This window comes from Magnolia sinica, chromosome 6 (assembly GCF_029962835.1).
Source record: "Magnolia sinica isolate HGM2019 chromosome 6, MsV1, whole genome shotgun sequence".
NCBI classification, from domain to species: domain Eukaryota; kingdom Viridiplantae; phylum Streptophyta; class Magnoliopsida; order Magnoliales; family Magnoliaceae; genus Magnolia; species Magnolia sinica.
Genome location: NC_080578.1, coordinates 58486158 through 58503642, shown reverse-complemented (window position 1 = coordinate 58503642; position 17485 = coordinate 58486158). Strand labels below are relative to the sequence as shown.

Genomic DNA, 17485 nt, shown 5'->3' with positions numbered 1-17485 from the left:
CGACCGGCTCTTCAGATCAGCCGTGGTGGACCACACTCAATTCAACGGTCACAGAATCTCGATCAGGTCCACAAGCACAAGGACATGCCTGGGCCACCTTCCCTGATCAGAGGGTGAAATTGGGTCAGAATCCAATGGTCAGATTGCTTAAAATCATCGCGCAAGCGACACGACTCAGATTTCATAAAAACTTATTAAATTTCCAACCGTTCTCACACTCTTCACTCCGAACTCAAACAAATCGACCCAGAACATCACATGGACTTGATTTTCGAAGTGATGGTCAAGCCCAACATAGTGACCACAAACAGCCTAAGATCATCGCAATCGGACTTTCGACGCGCGGTCCAGGTCCGATCCAGAACTTCTAAAAATTCCCCAGAACAACTGGATTTAGCGATGGATCCCAGATTTCAGAGTAACATAGCGCTAACTAATCTACAAGTTTTGAGTCATGCAGATCTAATTTAAAGTGATTGATGCGAATTTCACAAGCAATCGAGTATAGTGCTAATTACCCCAAAAACAACTACTTAGGGAAAGATAAGCACAAAATTTTCCAGGGTCATTACATTGCTGGACATATTGGGTGCTCTTTTCAATCAATCGAAGCCAGTTCAATGACATTAAAGCTCGTTTGTCGATGACGTCGAAGAATTACAGGAAAAACAAGTTTAGTCACTAGACAAAATGGTTACATTATTCGATGACATCGAAGGCTGTTTGATGACATCGAAGCCAATCTGTCGATGACATCAATGGTCGTTCGATGACATTAAACCATTTATGCGGAATGTGTAAATTTGATATGGTTTTGCGATTTTATGGAACTTTGCCTATAAATAGGGGTTCATAGGCACTTTTTAGGATATTTAAGGTTTGGAGGAGTAGAGTAAAAGGGCGAAGCCACTTACCAAGAATTTTTCTTCTCTTTTCCTTAGTTTTTAATGCTCTCTTCTAGGGTTTTTAATTCAATCATGTCTATGGTTGGCTCGATCCCTTAGCTAGGGCTAAGGGGTGAAGCTTGTAGCATGGTTGGGATGTTTTTCTTATTTGATTCATGTTATTGTCGAACTTATTTAATTCTAGTTTGATATTTAAGGAATACTTTTAGTGTTTAATGGTTTGTTGTGACTAAAATTACAATGGATCTGCAATAGCTTGAAGTATCTTCTTTTTTTGTTTGGAGTTTGTGAAAATAGCAAATTCTGTTGTTCTCCATCATCCCTTGAGCTTGGATGGGTGATGGAATCCTCTCTATTCTTCACAATTCTCCCATGTTGGTTGTTGGATCAGTATACCCTATTGTCTACCATAGTCTCCTGGGCATGGTTAGGTGATGGAATCACTTCCAATCCTCACGACTTTCATCCATTGAGAATTAGGTCAATGGAAGTTCAGATAGGACCTTATTGAATATCTTCCAATTGGATAGGATAGGACTCCAATTCCAATTGAGTGCTTGACCCAAATAAGGAAACATCCTAATAGATGCAAGTGGAACCCTGAAAACCCTAGTTTCCACCTTTAAATTCTTAAGTTTCTAAATTTATCATCTCACAATTACTCCCGATTTTTCTAATTTAGGTTAGATCTTCTCTAAGTTTTAATACTAATTACTCTCAGAATAGACATACAAGATTAGTCTTTGTGGATTTGACCTCGGTCTCACTAAGATTATTAGTACATTGCGACCCTACACTTGGAGTTGTGAACAATCTTAGAGCCATAAAGGAGACAAGAGTTGTCCAACTGGTGAAGGCGGTATCCTTATAGAATCCAAAATGTTACCGCAAGATGGTGGCTTTCAGTGCTGAAGATATCTTGTACTGTAGTTCAAGAGCAAGGTGAGCATTTAGTCCGATAATTGTAGGAAACTACATGCTCCAATGAGTTTAAAGGGTATCGGATCCCAGAGGGGTGATTCGAAAGCCTCATAAGTATCCTTGGGACTCAGGGGAGGCTATAATAGATGCATAGAAAGCTTGGAAAGCCTTCGAATGCAGATGGTGCATAAGCTTGGGTTATAATTACACTAGCAGAGTAAATGGTCACGTAGATAGTTTCATCCATTAAGGAAGAAGTTTGACTTGATCTTATTCATATGTGGACATGTCTAGCCATGAGACAATTCACACATTGCCTTACAGCCATATTTGAGATCACCTTTGTGATGGTTCTTGGTGGAGATTTTGACAGCATCTCCCCTTATTCTTTGGAAATTCATGGGCCTCAATAGGTGTTGGCATTAGGAAATTTTGGCAACATCTCCCCTATACGGGGGACATGCATTGGCCTCATCAAGCACTAGCACTTAGACCCAATGTCCAGAAGTCCATTGAGCATGCAAAAGTATAAGAATAGTAGAACTGTGGAAAATCAGAGGAGTCCGAGCGACAACTGAACTTGTAACCTGATTTTATAGTGTGACCCTTGGTTAAGAGAAAACCAGGAGGGGGTTGTAACACCTCAACCTTTAAATATTCGGGTATTGGATGTCCTCAAATTTTTTTAGTAAATTTTCTATCGAAATTGGCAATCGCACATGTGTACATGCATGTATATTCAAATAGCTAGGGATTATGAGATAGAATTTAAACCTAGAAACCTGTAACTTAATTAAACTATGTACCTTAATAGATCAAAATCTATTATACTACTTATGGGACCCATGTCATTGAATTCCTAGTCCATTCAACCCTATTGCACGATTAGATAGCATCTGTACTTACATACTCTAAACGGAATAGCCAGTTTGAGCGAATAGCTAATAGAGTACATAGGTTGGAATCCTAAGATCTTAGAACGGTGAGAAACCCCATTTACAGGAGGAAAACATGCTCTGTCAGTTTGACATATAACCCTGTCGGTCCGATCGATTGTATAAACCTGAAAATATGTGAAAATCATGTTTTTTCGGCTCGACTAACAAAACTATTGGTTCATGTTGGTCCGATCGATTGTCCTTGAATTTCAACTCTTGCAACCATCGAACTTCTATTTCGAGCTATAAGAACCCATTTGCCCATTTTATTTTAATTCTTAAGAACTAAAGGGTTAGGCAGAGAAAGTGAGAGAGAGAGAGAGAGATGGAAAATGAGTGATAGTGTGGGAGTGAGAGAGAGAGAGAGAGAGAGAGAGAGAGAGAGAGAGAGATCAAGAGAGATCGGGTGCAATTGCCGCTTCGAACCATTTTCATCCAAAATTAGATCATGTGAACCATCTTACATCTTCCCTAGTCAAATAACCTTCAGTTGGTTGGGTAAGAGATCCTTTAGCCGTGCATGTGTTATTATCCCAATTTCTAACAACTTGAGGTGATTAGAGTAAGAAATCCTTCTTATCGATCTGACTCTTCGAGATTTTAATGTTAGAGTTTATTCATATTAGGTTTCAAGGTCCTTGTACAATTAGTGGTGACTAATTTAAAGTACTCTATTTTATCAATTAGAGTAAATTAAGAGTCTTAGAGTCAAGTGAGCCCCAAAGAAGAACCAACATTGAAGACTCAAAGGTTTAAAGTTATCCAAATCAAGACAAGCTAAGAAAGAAACAAGACCTCATCAAACCCTATACTTAAACCCACCAAATATAGCCTATACCTAGCCAATACTATCAAGGAAAAATTGGATTTTTACGGTGGCATCGAACTTAGCTTCGATGACTTCGAAGAAATGCTCAAACTGTCCAGCAAGAAATCAATGAAATTCTGGATTTTTGCGATGGCATCAAAGCAACCTTTGATGGCATCGAACATAACTTCAATGACATCGGAAAAGACAATAAACTGTCCAACAGGAAAATAAGTTAAATCGAGATTTTTGTGATGACATCGAAGCTTCCTTCGATGACATTGGAGGTCAGCTAGATGACATCAAAATTGGAACAAAAATTGTCCAACAACCTCAAGTCATTTAATAGGATTTTTGCGATGGCATCGAAGAACCTCTTCAATGATATTAAAGGCCACTCGATGGCATCGTGTAAATTACAGAAACTGTCCAGCAACATTTTGCTTTTTAAATATGATTTTAGCGATGACATTGAAGATCACTTCGTTGACATTGAAAACCCTTTCAATGGTATCGAACCTGACAGTTTTCTACCCATTTTTTAACAGTTGGAAATATTTTCTATATATTTGTTGAGGTATTTTTGAGCAATTTGGTGATTTATTGAGAGAGCTTTGTGAGAGTTAATACATAGAGTTAATATCCATCTTCTCAAACTCTCTTTCCTTATAAAGTTCATCATGCAATTCTTATCTTGAAGGCATTCATTAGAATATTCAAAGCTTGGATTGAACAATGAATTCTAGCATTCATTTATGCCCTAACAACTACTTATATATATATATATATATATATATATATATATATATATATATGTTAGCAAGCATTAAATGCTCAGCCATGGGGATCCTTAAGTAATTCTTAAAGAGCCATCAATACCTTCTTGGGATTCACCAAACCCTTAACCCAACAACCTCGACATCTTTAATGGAGCATCATCATCCTATTGAGGTAAAAGGGAGCTAAAGATCCTTCATCATCCAAGAAGATCTTCATCAACATGCTTAATGGGGCTCACTGACTTTTAGGTAAGTACCAAGAGTTCATTGTGTTTGGAAACCATTCCTTGTGTAGGATTGGGTTTTAGAGTTAAAACTTCCAAAATCAACAAGTCCTCGTGTAGGCATCTGATGGGAGAATACGTTTTGTTATCCTTGTTTAAGACTCGATAAGACCTTGTGTAGGCTATCAATAGATGGAAAACATTAAACTTGTGTAGATTGTGAAGGTCTATGGTGAACCTCATTTAAAAACCATCTGAATAGTGAAATTCGGCACACTCTATGAGAGAGTGAGTCCGCTGGGAGTGGAGTAGGCATATAGCTGAACCACTATACATCATGTGCATTGTGGTGAATGATTTAAATCCTTATTCGAGATGTTTAGATGAACAATATAATTTGTTTATTTTCCACAGCAAACATGTTTATCAAAATACATGAATGATGTGTTTCACTAAATTGACTATGTTTATGCACTTCTTCTCATTGAAATTTCTTTACTTATGTATTTAGAAGCAAGTGCATGTCAATAGTTTAAATAAATTTTAAAAAGCCCCATTCACACCCCTCTAGGACATTAGACATATCTTCATGCTTTACTTATAATGAAAAAAAACTACAATTTCACTATTCTCATTCAAGAGCCATATTGGAGTGTGGCTTCGTGTGAGCTTTGGATTTATGTCGAGATTGGACCCCTTTCGCCGAATCAAGTTGTGGATCGTTCAAATCGAGATAAGTAAACCCCTAAATCCCTATTGAAGGTATAATTATGATAAAATCTAAGCTATTAATGATGGATTGACATTAAATTTAGGGCTTGGAGCATTTCCCCCAAATTTCCTATGCTTGCACCACATCAGAACTGTAAGATCTTCGATTCTAAGGTGAGATGTATTCTCCAAGCTTTCTTATGACATTTTCAGTCTTGTGATAGTCTCAATATTTGATAATCATGTTGTTTAGCTTATAAATTATGCGATAAATCTTGTAATCTATGTTATATATGTGAATGTTAGGATTATTTACAAGAATCCCTAATTTTCGGAGTTGTATAGAAACAAATAACATATTAGCCCTTCTTGCTTAGGTTGGTTCACACACGTGAAATCTTAGGATGTTCAATTACTTGAATATAGTCCTTTCCAATGTGAGATGTAGATGGAGATAAATTATAATGTGCCCTAATGTATATTATGCTTGATTTTTTGGTGTTAAAACGTGCATGTCCTGTTGAGTAGCCAAGACCATGTGAAACCTAGTGAGGATTGGGCTACAAGGAATGATGGAGGATGATTATGGGGGACGTCAGTCACAAAGATGGACTTTAAGCCTAATGATAGCAATAGATCTCATACTTGTTCCAATTGTATTTTTTTTTTGTCTTTATTATATTTTTTATTTTTTCAATATGCTAGAAGCATACATTGTACAGGTTTAACTATGGCTTCTCAACATTAACGGGTTCCATGCGTGATTTACCTGATGGCCTGATAAACTGATGTTAAGTACACGCTCAGATGGCGCCTTTACAGGAGCCTTCTCAATGAAAAGATCAAAGAGGAATTTCTTATTCCCCAAATAAGTTCCTAATTAGCAAGTGGTACTCATAGTATGAATGTTGTGGTGTATGAACACCTAGCAAAAGGAAATAAATGCTATATAAGTATGGAAATATAATGCTAAAATTAAAACACTGGAAGGTAAATGTTGAAATGTAATGCATTGGAATGTAAGTGGACTAATATTAAAGAATCCCTAAGAAAATATAAAAACCATGTTAGTGTAGCTAGTGGTTAGCACAAATCCCAATAGAGTGCCAAATCTGTTGGGAAAAAATATGACAAGTCTGGAGACCCAGTTATGGAATGGACCAACTCTATGAACACAGCTCAAAGACCCGAGGTAATGGGTCTGACCGAGGCAAGACAGTAAAGCCTAAAGGAGAGACTTAGCTCGAATTGCAGGAAATGAATCCCGACTGAGACTTAAAGAGTTAAGAGCCATAGGCAAAATATAAGACGCATTAAGTTGACTTGGCTAACAAGCCAAAACGTCTAAAGGGGATCAACTACGATCCCAAGGCTAGAAATTGCCTGATCGATCATAAAACCGACTCATATTGAGTCGGTTGTAGTATCAGTTATCGGAATAAGAAGGAATATCGGTTACGAGCTGACTCTGTTTTATCCGATAAAAGATAAAAATCCCTGTCCTTACAGCCAGCCAAGACTCATCTATTGCTAGAGTCAGTCAAGGTCAAGCCAAGCGAGGAAGAGACGGTGTAAGCGTAAATACCGTCCCGAAAATCTTTTGAAAGGATTCCCGACCCCGATAATCTCGGGATCAGGAATCATCCGTAAACAGATTGCGATCAGATCAAATCTCCTAAGATTGGGGAGAGAATCCTTGTGCGACGGGCCAGCACCCACTCATTCCGAGACTGCCGTGCCGCCCCCCACTAATCTCCAACATGAGATCGATTGGCAGAGGCACAGTTGGCCTTCGGTTGAGGGTATGGCAGAAAGTGACGAACTTTGGAAAGCCAACCTTCACAACTTCAGGAGATAAGTGTGGAAAGAGATTGCTAACATGAAGTAGAGTCGAGATGCCCATCAAATTAGGCCCAAAACAAAGGCATCCCCATTTGTGGAGGAAGTAATGCAGGCTCGGCTACCGGAACGGTTTCATCTTCTACAAATAACACCTTTCACCGGTAAAACTGACCCAACTGAACACATCGAATGCTTTCGAACATACATGAAAATGCATGATGCCTTGGATGCCGTGATGTGCAAAGCTTTTTCCCTCACTTTAGCCGATGTAGCTAGACTTTGGTTCAAACAGTTGAAACCAAAATCCATTAGCTCGTTTACAGAGCTTAGTGATGCGTTCTTCACTAACTTCATTAGTGAGAAGAAGAAGTTGAAGCCCCCTGTGCATTTGAACAATATAGTTCAGAAGGAGGGAGAGTTACTAAAAGATTACATCAAACGTTTTAATTTTAAATCACTCCAGTTCAGAAAAATTCAGAGGAGATGGCACTGAATTCCATCATGCAAGGTATTAGGGATAAGCCGTTTCTAGCATCCCTGGACAAGATTCCGCCTGAAACTCTGGTTAAATTCATGACTCGGTCAGATAAACACGTGGACGCTGAGGAAACATGAAACTTGTGTGAGGCCGCCCGGAACACAAAAACCCCAACCAAAGAGTCAGCCAAAAAGGAAGTTGACTTGGCCGGAGGAAAGAAGCGTAAGGACGACCGAACACGCGATGAACGCAAGTCGGGCAAGCGACCCGACCGAAGGTTTTCTACATACACCCTACTAAATAAACCTCAAGAGTAGGTGCTGATGGAAATCAAAAGTGAAGGATTTGTCAGTTGGTCGAATAAACTTCGAAGTAATCCAAACCGGTGGAATAAGGATAAATATTGCCACTACCATTGTGATTATGGCCACAGTACGAGTGATTGTTATCACTTGAAGGAAGAGATCGAAAGACTTATCCGAGAAGGCCAGCTCAAAGAACACATCGAAAGAACTGGGACAGCGGAAGAATGCCCAAGTGACAACCGACACATAAAGGAAATCTAAACTATTGTTGGTGGTCCCGAAGGTGGAGGTGACTCAAACAATGCTCAGAAAAATCACGCTAGAAGCATCAATCGACCTGAGTCTAAGATCCTGATCACAACCCAACCTTCAAAAGAAAAGAAGAGAGAAAAATACTGTATCGCGTTTACCGATGAAGATGCTCGAGGCATTCACCATCCCCATGATGATGGTTTAGTCATTACTCTCACTATCGTGAATCGAAGGGTGTTCCGCATACTCGTCGACATAGGATCATCTGCTGACGTGTTGTTCACTCAGGCGTTCAACAAAATGGGTGTTGAATGATCGGCATTGCGGCCGGTTCGTGCCCTATTGGTCAGATTCTCAGGAGGACAGATACTCCCAGAATGAATCATCTCACTACCACTTACTGCTAGAAACCCTCTGCATTGGGCGACAGTGATGGTCGACTTTTTGATAGTCAATCGGTCATCCGTCTACAATGCTATACTCGGTCGATCCTCTCTGAGTCTCCTTCAAGCTGTGGTACTCACATACCACCTCTCCATAAAATTTTCGACTGAGTCGGGAGTGGGAGTTGTCAAAGGAGATTAGCAAGACGCACGACGCTGTTACATGACAGCCGTAAAAGCTCCACCCGAGGTATTAATGATCAAGTCACTGGACCTTCGGGTCGAAACTCATGAACGAGGACAACCGGTGGAAGACCTTATCTCGGTATCTTTGGTTGAGACAGATGAATCCAAAATGGTGCGAATTGACTCGTTAGTCACCCCTGAAAGATAATCTAATAGCTTTGCTCTGACGCTACGCTGACGTATTTGCATGGAGTCATGAGGACATGCCTAGGATCGATCTGGCTTATCGGCCGATCCGACAGAAGCAACGCCCACTTAGCCCCAAAAGGTACGCTATAATTGAAGAAGAGGTCAGCAAGCTCCTCAAGGCCAAATTCATAGAGGAGATATACTACCTAGAATGGATAGCTAATGTCGTGCTTATGAATAAAGCCATTGGGAAGTGGCAAGTCTGTATTGACTATACCGACCTTAACAAAGTCTACCCAAAGGACAGCTTCCCTCTTCCGAAGATCGATCAGATGGTTGATAACATTGCGGGGCACGAACTTCTTAGTTTTATGGATGCCTATTAAGGGTATAATCAAATTATAATGCATCAATCTGATAAATCTAACACCACCTTTGTCACTGATAAAGGTCTTTATTGTTACCGAATGATGCCATTTGGTTTGAAAAATGCTATAGCGACTTATCAAAGATTAGTGAACAAAATATTCGCTCAGTAAATCGGTTGAACCATGGAAGTTTACATTGACGACATGCTCGGTAAGAGTATACATGTGTCTGATCATATAGCCGACTTAGAAGAAATATTCATGATCTTACGCAAGTTTCAAATGAAGTTAAATTCGAGTAAGTGTGCCTTCGACGTGAGCTCGGGAAAGTTCCTTGGATTCCTAATTAGTTAGCGAGGGATCGAGGCAAATCCAGAAAAGATCAAGGCATTGCTCGACATGGATCTCCAAAGATGATCAAAGATATACAAAGGCTGATCGGACGAGTAGCCGCACTCAATTGCTTCCTCTCCCGAGCTACCGATAAATGTCTACCATTCTTTAAACAACTGAAGGGACGACAAACGGTGTATTGGACGGAAGAGTGCGAAGCAGTGTTCCAGTAATTAAAGTCTTATCTCGGATCTCCGCCTCTCTTATCGAAACCCAAACTGGGGGAAGCTTTGCTGTTGTATCTCGTGGTGTCCGAGGTAGCTGTTAGCTCAGCTCTGATATGAGAACACAAAGGAAAGGAACTACCGATTATTACGTCAATAAAGTATTATTACCAGTAGAGACAAGATATCCACTTTTAGAAAAAGTGGCCTTAGTCCTAATAGTTTCCTCGCGGTGACTTCGGCTATACTTCCAAGCTCACACCATTGTCATTATGACAAACCTCCCACTGCGTTAGATTCTACAGAAACTAGAAGCTTCAGGCCGACTTACGATGTGGGAGATTGAACTCAGCGAATTTGACATTCAATTCAAGTCAAGAGTAGCAATCAAGGGGCAAGTCGTGGATGACTTCATTGCTGAAGTGACACCATGAGCAGATTTAATGACTTAGAATACCGAGCCTACTGAAGAATCGACGACCGCTTCTCCTGAGTCATCGCCCCAACCAATCCCTTGGAAGCTATATGTCGATGACTCCTCCAACTCTAAGGCAAGCGGGGCAGGAATAGTCTTGGAAACTCCCGATCAGACCTACATGCATTATGCCTTAAGACTTGGATTTCAAGCCTTAAACAATATAGCAGAATATGAATCTTTATTGCTTAGCCTCAGACTCACGGCCAGTTTAGGCATTACACATCTTAACGTCTTCAGTGATTCACAACTAGTCGTCAATCAGGTTACGAGCGTGTATCAAACACGAAAAGAATAACTAAAAGTATACATGGAGAAATCCAAAGAATTGATCGGCAGCTTTCAGCTATTCGTCGTCACTCGGATCCCTCGGATAGAAAATGCCAACATCGATTTATTAGCAAAACTTGCCTCAGCCAACGAGGACGACATACCTAGGTCCATTCCGATCGAGTACATCACCAAGCCAAGTATCAATGAACCATTTAGCTCGACCATGCATATTATTGATTCAGAACCCACTTGGCTTGACCCGATCATCCAATATCTCGACAATGGAGAGTTGCCCGAAGATCGCGCTAAGGCTCGACGATTAAAGATTTGAGCTTCCCGCTACACCATTCTTGATGGGATACTGCATAAAAAGGGTTTTTGTGGTCCTTTATTACGATGCCTAAATCCCGATGAAGCCAATTACGTACTATGGGAGATCCACGAAGGGATCTGTGGAAATCACTCGGGAGGGCGAGCACTCGCACATAAGGTTTTACGTTAAGGATACTACTGGCTGACCGTCTAGCACGACGCTCGTAAACTAGTCCAAAGATGCGACAAATGTCAAAAGTTCACAGCCATTCCGAGGCAACCCTCGAAAGAGCCGACTCCAATGACCGGTCCTTGGCCCTTCGCGCAGTGGGGAATCGATATTATTGCACCACTCCCCATGGGAAAAGGTCAGACTAAGTTTGCTGTTGTATCAGTGGACTACTTCACAAAGTGGGCCGAGGCAAAACCTTTGGCGAGGATAACCGAACAGAAAATCACGAACTTTGTACGGAAAAACATTATCTGTCGGTTCGGGATACCTCAGACTATTGTTACTGATAATGGAAAACAGTTCAAAAACAGAAGTTTTCGAGAGATGTGTGATAATCTCGGAATCAGAATGTATATGCATCACCTCATCATCCTCAGACGAATGAACAGGTTGAGGCGGTCAATAAGATCATCAAATAGCATCTCCGAACTAAGCTTGACCGAGACAAAGGAGCATGGGCTGAAGAACTCCCAAAGATATTGTGGGTATATCAAACCACGGTACGAACCGCAACAGGAGAACTCCTTTCTCCCTTACTTATTGTTTGGAAGCCGTTACCCCAGTCGAGTTCGGGCTGCCTTCAGCCCTAGTCAGTTCGTTTAACAAAGAGGATAATGAAGAACTCTTGGCCCTCGGACTTGACCTTGTGGACGAACAAAAAGAAAGAGCTCGGCTATGAACTATGTCTCGGTGGCAACAAGTAGCTCGGTTTTATAATGCCCGAGTCAAGGTAAGGCGATTTCGAGTCGGGGACATAGTTCTCTAAAAAATGTTCCTCAACACTAAGGAGGTTGGCGTGGGTACACTGGGCCCCAACTGGAAAGGACCCTATATCATCTCAAGCACCATCCGACCTGAAACGTATCGATTGGAAGACCTAACTGGACAATTGCTATCTCATCCGTGGAATGTCGAACATCTAAAAGTCTATTATCCCCAGGTCAACCTAGCGAAGCGTTCAGAAAGACTCAAAATTGACAAGCATGTAAACCGAATCAAAATGAAAAAGAAAACCAACTATATTTATTCATCAGTATGTTTGTTACATTGAGTTACATCTTTCTTTGGCATTACATTGATAAAGTAAAAGGCTTAAAAGAAAAAGGGAAGGTTGGCCGTGACACGCAAGCTTCTTCCTTGGCTGTGGGTACTCTCGAGCCTGCCCAGGAGCTCGGTCAGTTTGAAAAGTTGGTGTGAGTGACAAAAGTGGAGATGATGATGGTACCAAAAATCCAGCTCCAAGGTTCGCCAGGAGTTGACTCAAGAAGTGGATCAGACTCAGCTACCACCATTGGGAGCAACCTCAACAACCTCAGGAGCTGCCTTTGACTTGACATCAATACCATCTGCAGCATCAGCAGACTCGGCAGCCTCGGCCTCCAGGCCTTCAGGACTAGTGACATCATCATCGAATCCCGATAGATCAAGGTTGGGAAAAGATTACTTCATCAGTTGGATGCAAGCTATATATCCACTCTGATACAAGTGATCCTTTTCTTCCTCAAACTCTTGGGATCCAAGAACGCCTGTATGACCTGATCCTTGGCCTCCTTAGCCTCGTCGATGGCCCTCCAAATAGCCGCCTCGGCTTCAGCCTTGGTCCGAGCCAGCTTATCCAAGTAAGAGGCATGAGCCTGACGGATTCACTGACTCTCTTCTTGAGCCTCCGTTAGCAGCGAAGTCATGCAAGCACATTCAGCTTTGGCATCGGCGACAACCTTCCTAGCAAGTCCCAATTCGCTCGACAGAACTCCAGCCCGAGTCAAGGCAGCCTCGACTTTTGCTCCCACCTCAGCTGCCTGCTTTTGAGCTGCAGTTAGATCTGAGCAGGCCTTAACCAAACAAGGAGCCAACTACAAAAGGAGAACGTGAAGCCAGACTGAGTCACCAATGCAAGAAATCACTGGCAAAAAAAAATCACCAACGTTACATCAAGAAGTATCTTCGCCACATGACCAACAGTTTGCAGCGAAGAAGTATTGTAAAGACTAGCGAAGTCTCTCTGCTCCCAAGAGCGATGGCCCAACGGATCATCCCCGAAACGACCTGATGGAAAGGCGAGGGCTCCTGTTGAGTCATCCCCCCTCCTGAAGTGTACCCTCCATGCCCCTCTCTCGGTTCTGAGACCCACTCTGCAACGGGTCCTGGCTCTGAAGCCACCTGAGACTCGGTAGGGAGAACGTTCACATCTTTCGCCCTTTCCTTGGGGTCAGAGAGTACGACGACAGTTGGGATGATGGGAGTAGGAGGGACTAGTGGATGACTCCTTGGCCTTCGGAGCCGTTTTCGCCTTCTTTGAAGGTCGAGGCTCCAACATAAGCACCGACCTCAGAGAAGCCTTCATCTTCAACGCTGGTTTCAGAAGGGGCCGAGCTTCAGTCATATCTGTATCAGACAAGGTAAAGAGTTAGGAAAAATCCAAGAGAAACGCGTCAGAACGAATAGAGGATACCTGCCACGACAGAATCTAGGCCCGAGAGAAGAAGACGCTCTGGTTGAAGAAGATTCTTCCAAGACCGATCGTCCAGACTAAGCGTCCTCAGTTCCTTGATCCGAGCTAAAACGTTGGTGCCTAACTTCGGCCATTTCTTGGGGATGTCTGCAAAAACGCGTTCGGTAAGACTCAGAAGAATCATAGCAAGAAAAGACACAGAAAGGGCATGTTGAGTCACCTACTTCAGAGAATGCCCGAGGAACGCGACGTTCAAAGAGCCCAGACTCGGTGGTCTCCCAACGACCGCACACCCAGAACCACCTCTCCCCAGTGCTTGTTAGAGGTAGGAGGGTCGGTTATTAAAGGACCGCCCTTGTTCCGCCAAGCGCATAGGAAGTACTAGCCGGGCTGTTGAGGGTTTGGTCGTACTTGGAACAAATAGAGGAACTCATCAATGGTCAGTAGGGGCTGCTCTCCTTAGCTTACAACACTAAACATCCGAATAAGTTCCTCCACCCATTCGGAACTATTTACCCAGGAGCAATTCCAAGTCGGGAAAGGAAATCCCGAGCAACGAGTTAAAGGGGCAGATGCAAGCCACATTGCATGACGACTTGGAAAATCGCAACCATCCCAGGAGGAGGATGGTCAGGCTATTCACTCGGGAAAGGAAGGCGAAGAATAACTGAGTCGGGGACATGATACCCGACTCGAATTCTGTCCAATTCTGCCTCAATTAAGATCGAAGGGACAAGACCCCTCTGCTCATCTCCAGCCTCTCCTCCCTCGGCAGCCTCCCCTTCTTCGTCTGCTGACTCAGTGACCCGAGCAGACCTCCTAAGAGGAATCGACTCAGTGGTTTCCTTAAATTCCTCATCCTCTTCTTCCAAGTCATCCCCAGGAAGATTACGTCTCCTAGGTGCAGTCGATAGTGACAAGCCTTCAGAAGGACCTGTCAAAACAGGATGCTCCGCTAAAGTTCCATAGACCCCTTCAGAAAATTAGAAAGCTTCATTAGCGCCAATCGCCATCTCCGTCAGCAATAAGGGCGATTCTGAGACATTCTAGAGATGTCTCGCTTCGTCCTCATCACCGGAATTTCCTCCCGAGGACTTGAAGGACCACACATTGCCATTGAAATTGAAAAGGAAAGGGAGGGAGAGAGTTAAACCTCACCGGAGAGGTGAAAAACACATAGATGGAGAAGCTAAAAGGAAAAAAGGAATGGAAATGGCGGAGGAAACAACAACAGAGAAAAAGAGAAAACGGGGGAAGAAAAAGCAGACACGCAAAAATGGAGAAAAAGTGTCCCGCTCCTCCTTTTATAGCGCTGCCACGTGGCAGAGGCATTTAAGGAGTCGAATCGATGCCTGGTTTGACTCCCCCGCCCAACACGTGGCACACGCCGACTGACGCAAGTAACGTCCTCGCCACACGTCCGACGCTCATAAGCGAACGAAACGTTTTGACGGCTATCCGCTTGTGCGACCTCGAGCAACGAATCGACATACGTCAAGAACGACACAAGAAGCATTAATTGCCCCATCATAACCTCAGTTTTCAGGGCACACCGACTTAAAAACTCATTACTCCTTAGTGTCGACATAGCTGACACAAGGAGTAAGGGGGCTTACTGTTGAGAAAAAATATGATAAGTCTGGAGACCTAGTTATGGAATGGACCAACTCCATGGACACAGCCCAAAGACCCGAGGTAACGGGTCTGACCGAGGCAAGACAATAAAGTCTAAAGGAGAGACTTAGCTCAGATTGCAGGAAATGAATCCCGACCGAGACTCAAAGAGTCAAGAGCCATAGGCAAAATATAAGACATATTAAGTTGACTCGGCTAACGAGCTAGAAACGTCTAAAGGGGATCAACTAAGGTCCCAAGGCTAGAAATCGCTTGATCGATCATAAAATCGACTCGTATTAAGTGGGTTGTAGTATCGGTTATCGGAATAAGAAGGAGTATCGGTTACGAGCCGACTCTATTTCATCCGATAGAAGATAAAAAGCCATGTCCTTGCAGCCAGCCGAGACTCATCTATTGCTAGAGTCAGTCAAGGCCGAGCCGAGCGAGGAAGAGATGGTGTAAGCGTAAATACCGTCCCGAAAATCTTGTGAAAGGATTCCCGACCCCGGTAATCTTGTGATCGGGAATCATCCGTAAACAGATTGCGATCAGATCAAATCTCCTAAGATTGGTGAGAGAATCCTTGTACGACGGGACCTCTCACTCCTATAAAAAAAAAGGACGTCTCCAAAATCAAAGGTACGTAGAAAACCCTTTTAAAAACCCTTCCTACGCTATCTAGTAACTAACTTTAGCATCAGAGGGTCCGCGGCTCTAGCCAGGGTCTCCTTTGTCTCATCCTTGTGCAGGCGGTAGATCAGAAGGAAGGTTCACCAGTTTTTTGCATCAACAAGACTGGAAGGTAAATGTTGAAATGCAATGCACTGGAATGTAAGTGGACTAATATTAAAGAATCCCTAAGAAAATATAAAAACCATGTCAGCGTAGCTAGTGGTTAGCACAAATCCCCAATAGAGTGCCAAATCTATGAATGCTTGTGCCTCGCACTCACCCATTCCTTAATGGGGTGTGGTGTTGACTAAGGAGAGGTATGGTTGATTTGGAATCGCCGCTAGCTATTGAAGTGTAGATTCTATGATCAATTTGACATTATAGAATCATTGAAAGTTAGATAATCAAAGATTTCCCAACTTACGTAACTCCTATGGTTGGTTTATGCCGAAGATTCAAAATAAAAGCTTTGGTGACAGAGAGTGTAGGGGTTAGACAACCTACTCCGCCAGTAAGCAAGTGCAATCTCTACTTTAAGGAAATAAGAGATTTTCTTCTACGATTATTTAGTCCTAAAAGCATGAAACAAAGAAGCAAGATTCAATTCACTTGGACTAGAACTATGACCATGGAGACAGGGCATTCAACATTGGTTATGGCCTAAGAATCCACTCTTATTTTGAGAATGAAAAGAGAATCAGCAAGGATTGTATGAGAATGAATATGTGGCGACTGATTAATGAAAAACAGTTTATGGGTCAAAGATTTGAGGGAGGAAATGAGAAGCCCAAGACTATTCAAGAAAGAGACGATTGGGTGTCTCAAAAACCGACCCTATTCCATCTAATCTGGATTGCTTGGATGATAGAATGTGATCCTCTTATTTTGTCTTTTTGTCTCTCATTTAAACTGTTATTCCTCCTCTCCTCTTTTTTCCTCCCTCGGCCAATTTTGTATCCTTCTGTCCTCTTCTTGTGGTAATCTACTTATATAAAAGCCTCGGTAAAAATCAAATTTCTGGTGCACAGGTGGCTATTGAACCTCGAAGATCCCCATCCCCTGCCATAAATATTGGAATTTGGGTTTCCCATGCACAAATGGAAATCATATTTTCGCCAATCGACCCAATCGCATCCCTATCCATTTTGCTCACTTTGCTAATTTGAGAGACGCAGCAGCCTTTGATCCGCCAACAAGTGTTAGCGAAAATCGAAATTTTGTTTGCCCCTATTTTCTCTCTATTTTATTTATTTATTTAATTTTCCCTTTTTCTATACCTGTGCTGTGGGAGCGAAGGGAAATCTATTTTCAGCCGGCCCTATTATTATTATTTTTTTTCATCTTTTTTGCGTCGTTTATTGGTACGTGGTTTGTGGGAGTGGTTGTTACTTGGACTCGATCAAATGTGATGGGTGACAATTAAAAAAAGATTGCGAGTGATTACGGTTATTAAGCTGAAAAATGGGTGTCATGTCGTGAAAACCCCGAAATTAAAATATTACTTTTTTTACATTTTGAAAATTAGGTTCCAATTTTTAAAGTCAACGGCCTTAATCTTTACAATTTTGAAAAGCTACAACGAAAACTATGTTGAGGGGCCTACGTT

At 42.2% G+C, this 17485-nt stretch overlaps 1 pseudogene; it reads left to right on the top strand.

The window, feature by feature from the left end:
* The window catches only part of LOC131249627 (uncharacterized), a 147983-nt pseudogene that overhangs the window by 54719 nt on the left and 75779 nt on the right, over positions 1–17485 (top strand).